Source organism: Rhea pennata, chromosome 33, assembly GCF_028389875.1.
Source record: "Rhea pennata isolate bPtePen1 chromosome 33, bPtePen1.pri, whole genome shotgun sequence".
NCBI lineage: Eukaryota > Metazoa > Chordata > Aves > Rheiformes > Rheidae > Rhea > Rhea pennata.
Genome location: NC_084695.1, coordinates 21,886 through 28,606, shown reverse-complemented (window position 1 = coordinate 28,606; position 6,721 = coordinate 21,886). Strand labels below are relative to the sequence as shown.

Here is a 6,721-nt window from a genome sequence, read left to right as displayed (position 1 = left end):
CACGGACGCGCACTGCGGAGCTGTTGGGGGGGGGGGGGGAGCGGGACGAACGACGGTCGCCGTGGAGATCGCGCATGCGCACTGCAGCAGGGCGAGGAGGGGCTACCGCCCCGGAACTCACGCACGCGTGCTGGGGCGGGGCGGGGCGAGACAGCTGCCGCGGCGCCGACGCATGCGCGCTGCGGCTGGGCTCGCGGGGCTGTGGGGGTGGGGTGGGGGGCCCTGGGGCTACTTTGGGGGAGGGGCATCTCTGGTGAGACCAGGCAGGGTTGTCCCAGATGTTGGTGCTGTCCCTCTTGGTAATGGGAGAGGTGAGGGGGAATGTGAGAGGCTGTGCAGGCTCCTGGTAGTCACAGTTTTGCTCAGAAGTGGGGCAGTTAGACAACAGCTATGAAGAGCAGCGGTGCTGGGAGGATTCAGTGCAGAACTGTGCAGTCACACAGCACAAGGGAAAGCCGTCCAGGAAATGTGACCAGCGCTGCTTGTGTCCGAGGGTCCTAAAACGGCCTGAGAGACCCTGGAGCGGGCACAGGCACTGCACAGGAGCTCCGGGGATACTATGTCACTGCCTCCCAAAGTCATGACATTCAGATACCTTTTACTGTGTGGAAAGAGCCTGCAGGAGCCCCGGCACAGGTACAGAGAATCCTAGTTGCCTCAAAGGACCTGGAGCTGTATGTGTTTTCTTTACCAAGACGTGATCTCTTGGATGCCTTGCTGCTGCTTCTGTGATGCTCTGTGGAGCTGAGAGGACCAAAAATACTAACAGTCTGTAACAGAGATGAGTTAGTGTTTGCACTGTTTCAGGTAGGCTCATTGGAAGTGCAGCTTAGTGTAATCCAGCGGCATGATTCTTGCACATGCTTACATTTGAATGTGGCTAAAACCAAGCCTGTGATCAGCAACTTTGACACGTCTGGTGCACGTCTTCCTGTTCTGCTGCACGTCTGAATGAAGGGAAAACTTCTTAAGGTATGAGCAAAACTCTTTGGCTTCGCTTTACTGTTTTCATGCTCATGGGTGCTTTGGTGTTTCTTGCTTAGAGCTGAGAGTTTGAAGTTTTTCACTTAAGGTTTCTTGTTTAGTTTGTTGTTGGGAGTCTCTCATACAGGAGTTATGGTTTATTACTTTATTTTGTAGGGGCTCAGTCTTCATCAGACAAGGGTTACAGTTTGCTCATTTAGCGATCAGGGCACAGAATTTAAAATACAACCTCATCCATAACTTGTAAAGCCTCAGCAACCACAGATTCTAAGATTTGCAGTTTGTCACTTAGGTTGGAGGGTTTAGGGTGAGGGGTTAGGTTAGAGGGTTAGGGTTCAGATAGGGTTAGGGGTAGGGTTAGGTTAGGGGTTAGGGTTAGGGTGGGGTTTAGGGTTAGGGTCATTTAGGGTTAGGGTTTAGGGTTGGGGTTGGGTTAGGTTAGGGGTTAGGGTTAGGTTAGGGTTAGGGCCATTTAGGGTTAGGGTAGGGGTTAGGGTTAGGAACACCATTTAGGGTTGGGGTTGGGGTTAGGGTTAGGGTTAGGATTGAGAGAACGAGAAAGGCAGCGCGCGCCATTGTTATGAATGTGGACAGAGGGTGCCCAAAGAAGGTGTTGGCAGCCAAGAGAGCTGGGCTGTAAAAGGGGACATCTTGAAGAGAAGTGGCTACAGGTAGCGAACCAGCTATTTGGTCATCACCTATGAGGCAAGCATCTGAGCGTAAGAGGAATCTGGGAGCTGAATCGAAAAAGGTGATAGGTCGGAAACAGAGACAGGCACATCAAGTGCCGTCCTTCTTCCGTGTAGTTAAAGACCGAGGGAATTGTCGGTTAAGCGGGTGCGTGCGAAGGTTTGAGAAAGGGTACGGGACAGTAACGATAGTACTGAAGCAGGATAAAAACAAGGCTTCATGGAAGATGGCGTAGGTAAGCATTAGGTGATGCGCCTGCCCGTCTAATAACCTAGCCCTAATTGCTGTACGGAATGTTTCCAAACAGTTTACCCTGTAACGTATGATGTAAAGTGCTGTATTGAGACCTTTCCTTTAAGAAAGGAGGGGAGAGGAGAAGAAAAAAACAGTATAAAAAGGGGGAAGAACACGGGAAAGAGAAAAAAAGAACATGCGTAAATGCTTTCGTTGCCTTTCATTGAGAGTAAAATGCCAGCTTCTCTCTTTGTTACAGAGCTAGAACCAACAATAGTAAATGCTGACGGAGAGGAAAGCCGGACAAGCGGTCTTTTTGTGATTAATACCTGAGGGACGAAGTGAATGAAACGAGGAAGCAAAAATGCAGTAGACCCCTGATATCCCCAGCACCTGCTGCAGAAGGAGGTGTTCTGCCACGGGCAAGTAAGGTGACTGTTGGTAACGACTGTTTGTTATTTCGGCCTCCCAGAGGCAGTACTGAAGGCTAAGCAACCCTTTCCTGCCCTGTGGATACCGTTAACTGCATCCACCTTAGTTTTGCTTTGGCTGTTTGTGTTTTGTCTTGTTATCCTAGGTGTGCAGATAGACAGGGAAGGATACAATACTTACTCTTTCGGACAAATTGCCAGGGCTGAAGTTGAAGAGACCAGAAAAACGTAAGCAAGCCGAGGTGCGAAAACCACGCGGAACCAGCCGAGAGCCGTCTCCGTCTCCCGCGAACGAAAGCCCGTCCTTCCTGACTAGGAAGGCTCACTGTTAGTAGCGATCGAAATAACGGATCACAGACGTATAACGAAGGTCTGTCCGCCTTACAGCGAGCACGCTACGTACGCGTGTTTCTGCGCGTGTGACTTAACACGTTTGTGAAAGATCCTAGTTTAAAAGCTATGAGACTGCAAATTATTATCTTAGGGGAATGATACTGAAGTGGCCAAAGTTTCCGAAGAAGGAGAGGGAGAAAGAGAGAGAGGGAGAAAGCGCACGAACCGTAAAATTAAGAGATGGTTTTCAGAGGGATCAATTAGTGCAACCCCCCGGTTAGTTACCTGGCGGTGGTATTTGGGGAAAGAGGAAGGCAGCGGATAGAGGAAACGTTAAAGCCTCGTGGAATTGAGTAACATCTCCTGCCCTCAAATTCCCGCGACAAGGCAAGCCTTTCTCAGCAATGCTTTCCACATCTGCTGACTCTGTGGGAGCAGCACCGTTAGAAAACAGCGGTGAGGGAAAGCAGGTGCCAGCAGCGAGATCCTGGCATCCCCTTTGAGGCCGGAACACAAACTCTCTGGGTGTGAGAAAGGCCATTTAGCAGCGGTCTGGGCTGTAACGGTCTTTGAGACTCCTACCTTTGATAGGACAGAGGCAATCCAACGCGCTCAGGTCCCTCTGTAGAAGTAACGCCCGGCACGCGACTGGACGGCAGGGGATCATCTCTGCAAGCGGCTCGGCGGGCGCTCACGTTAACGAGCCGGGGAGGGGGGGCTTACTGTGCGAGCGTTGCGCGCGGCGAGTCTTCCTGCGCGTGCCTGAATTGACTGAGGGGCAGAGCACGCTTGCGCCAAAAACCAGGACGCAGAAGGTTTCCGGCAGGTTAATCTCTAGCGGCCACTTACTCTAACTTCCCTTTCACAGCACACCCGAGCGTCCTCACACCTTCCAAAACGGGTGGGGGAAGTGGTGTTTGTGGCCTGCGTATTCCCCGTTTACCTTGCCTGCCTGCGTGCGTGCGTGTGTGTGTGTTAGAGCTGCTTTTGTGCTTATAAACCGCTTTGGATTCTCACGATTTTCTGCAGAGATTTTTTTTTTTTTTTTTTTGTGGTTTTGGGGGGAGGCGGTTTTTTTGTTTTGCTTTCCTCTGTACTTTTGTAGGGTGACGGATTTTACTATGCCTCCATCGACAAGTGCTGGCAGACAAAGTTATAACGTCCCAAGGCAGACTCTTAGGCAAGACGGAGGAGTTCAGCTAGACAGCCTGCTAGAAGAATGTCACCCAAGAGGGGTCGCTAGCCCCCTCTTGAGCTCTAGGCGCTGATGCATCTGCATCGTCCTGTCAGACACACGGACGTTTTCTTTGCTCGCAGACGTTTCAGCACGTCTTTACGCCTTACAGCGGTAGCGTTTATAAACTGCGTTAATCCTAGGCGTTCGTAACGTCGGGGAACGACTGCACGCTGCCGTGAAGAATTACGGGCTACCGCCCTCGGACCTCTGCAAGTTATCGCGTGCCAGGAGCGGCCGGTAGGATCCAGATGCCGGCGGAAAGGTTCTCCTCCCGGTCCCGACGAGGAGCCTTCGGCCGTAGGAAGGTCGGCCGCGTCCTTACCTGTGAGTAGTAAGCCGCAATTCACAGGCGGGCAAAGGGAGCGGGGAATAGCGACGGGTAGCCCGGTCACCGTGGCCCTGCTGTTGCTGGCAGGGTCACCGGGTCTGCGTGAAGCCTCAGCTGCCTGCTTGGAGCTGTATTTTGCTCTGTTTACCTGGAAGAAGCGGTGAGGCCTAAAATAAGAATTTTTGTGGCGAGATGAGTAAGCCGGGACCCCACCTGCCTTTTGCCTTGCTTTGCTGCTTCACGTCATAAGAGCAACTTGGGATCCCAGGATGAAAACTGTTACAATGCTGGGGGGGGGGGGGGTGGAGGGGGGGGCACTGCATCTGCCCAGGTTAGGAAACCATCGTTAAAGGTTTGGGAGGGAAAAGGCTCTAAAACGAGAATCTCCCAGGTGGTTTGATTCGCGTTGAGGGTCAGTGTCGGAGCCTAGTACTCTCTGACAGGGTTCTTCTAGATATTCCACACATACGGAGGGCGCAATGTTATTACAGTGGCTTAATTTAAAGGTATGTGACGTTACGTGAGATTTTTGATTTAGGGGAGTGATACAGTAATATACTGAAATCACAGTACAAGTGTAAATCTTCTTACCGGACTCTATAATACACTCACCGTCACGACGTCGCCGGGAAGGAATACGTGGGTTGAAGCCAGCTCCAGCCCGTCGCTCTCTCCAAAATTTCCTTTGTTGGTTGTTCAGGCCTTATACTCTGTGTTGGGCTGAGCCACGTATGCACTTATACCGTTCCTGAGCTTCAGGGGCATCTTGCCTGCGTTCGTCTCCTCTGAGCCTTCTTTCCTTACAGGGGTTATCGGTCGGTTACGGTCGGTCGTAACTGTGGACTAGGGAGTAGCTCTAGGAGGGCCGTGCAGCTGCCTGGCCTCTCGGTAGCTGTTCCGGCCTCTTTGCAGGTGCTGAGCGTAGTCTGGCCGTCGAAAGAGCGTTGTCGTCGCCGGGAGCTCTCCGCGGAGATCTGCGTCTGGCCGCCGAAGACGAGCGGAAGGCGAGCCCGGGCTTGCGGCGTGGACGCAGCTAAGTCCCGGGGCTGCGTTGCGTGTGAGCAGGGCTGGGACGTGGCAGTGGTTTTGCCCTTGGCGGTTACGGGCGTCACTGGCCGTGGATGGTTGCCCGCGGAGCCGAGAGGAGCAAAACTATCAACGGTCCGTGGGGGAGACGAATTAGCGCTTGCGGCGTTTCAGGTGCGTTCAGTGGTCGCGCAGCCTGGCGCGATCCAGCGGCACGATTTGTGCACGTGCTTACGCTTTAGCGGCGGCTAAGCCCAAGCCTCTAAACAGCAACTGTAACAGGATTGTGGTGCACGTCTTCCTGTTCTGCTGCCCTTCTAAATGAAGGGGAAAGTTCCTAAGCTGTGGGCAAAACTCTTTGGCCGCTTCTTACTGTTCTCACGCTCGTGGGTGCTGTGGCGTTCCTTGCTTAAAGCTAAGGGTTTGGACTTTTTCACTCGAGGTTTATGTAGTTTGTTGCTGAGGGTCTCTCACGCCGCGGTTGTGGTTTCTCACTTTATTTTGTGGGGCTCGGTCTTTATCAGGCACAGTTCACAGGTCCCTCATTTAGCGATCAGGGTGCAGGATTGAAAATGCAACCTCATCCCGAGACTTTACAGCCTCAGAAACCATTTGGGTGCCAAGATGTGCAGTTCGTCACTTCAGGTTCAGGGCTTAGGGCTTCCTGATGAGGGAAAAATCCGTAAATAATAAACTGTAAGCCCTGAAGCCCGAGCAGCGGGCTGCAAGTCCTCCTTCGGCGTTTGCCATCTTCCCCTGTGCTAGCGCTCCGCTCTGCGTGCCGAGCTGAGGCCTGGGTTTGATACGGTGCAGGCCCACCACGCGGACACTGGCGACGTGCGGCGGGCGAGCAGAGAGCCGTGCGAGCGTTCCGCGGGGCTCTGGTCTGGGGTAGAGCGGAAGCGCAGGCATGCGAGCTCAGGCGTTGTCCTCTCCGATTCTCAGAGCTGAATCCTATCCCCGAAGGAAAAAGCAGAAGGGGCAGGCCGTCGGCTACGCAGACGCCTGCCGCCTCGGGGGCTGCGGCGGGAGCTGACCCTTCCCTGACGGACGGGCGGACGGTCGGAGAGACGGTCGCTGGCGTGGCGATGACTCTTCAGGTGTCACAGGGTAAGGGGAAGCATGCCAGCACCGAGCTCCGTGGCAGGCTCGCTCCCAGGTGGCGTTCCTGCCCAGTAAAACAATAAACAGCTGCTTCATTCTTTGCGGTCGTGTCTGTGGTTCCGGACGCCCCCCTGCCTGAAGATGACGCCCAGGGGAGAAGGTTACACGTTGGGCGCCCGGGGCCAGGAGCCGGTGCCCGAGCCTCTTGCGCTTTGGAGCGCCTGCGGTTCCCAGGGGACGCGGTGCTGTTCCCGGGGCTGTGGGGAGTTGCCCTTGCGTGGCCTGGACCCTCGGGACTCTTGGGGGTGGTTCCCGTCGTCGTGGGGGCAGCCGGGGCCCCCCCTCCAGGGCCCT

General features: G+C 54.2%; 1 long non-coding RNA gene across 4 annotated transcripts; it reads left to right on the top strand.

Moving 5' to 3' along the window:
* Positions 1–249: 249 nt before the first annotated feature.
* LOC134152825 (uncharacterized) lies at positions 250–6,467 on the top strand. Of its 4 annotated transcripts, XR_009961078.1 has the most exons (7): positions 250–636; positions 808–972; positions 2,168–2,339; positions 2,486–2,709; positions 4,050–4,233; positions 5,150–5,437; positions 6,209–6,467. It is a non-coding gene; the product is annotated as an uncharacterized LOC134152825 (long non-coding RNA). The 4 variants fall into 4 exon arrangements; XR_009961079.1 differs by having other exon boundaries at positions 250–972; positions 2,168–2,334; XR_009961077.1 differs by having other exon boundaries at positions 250–972.
* The last annotated feature ends 254 nt before the right edge of the window (positions 6,468–6,721 follow it).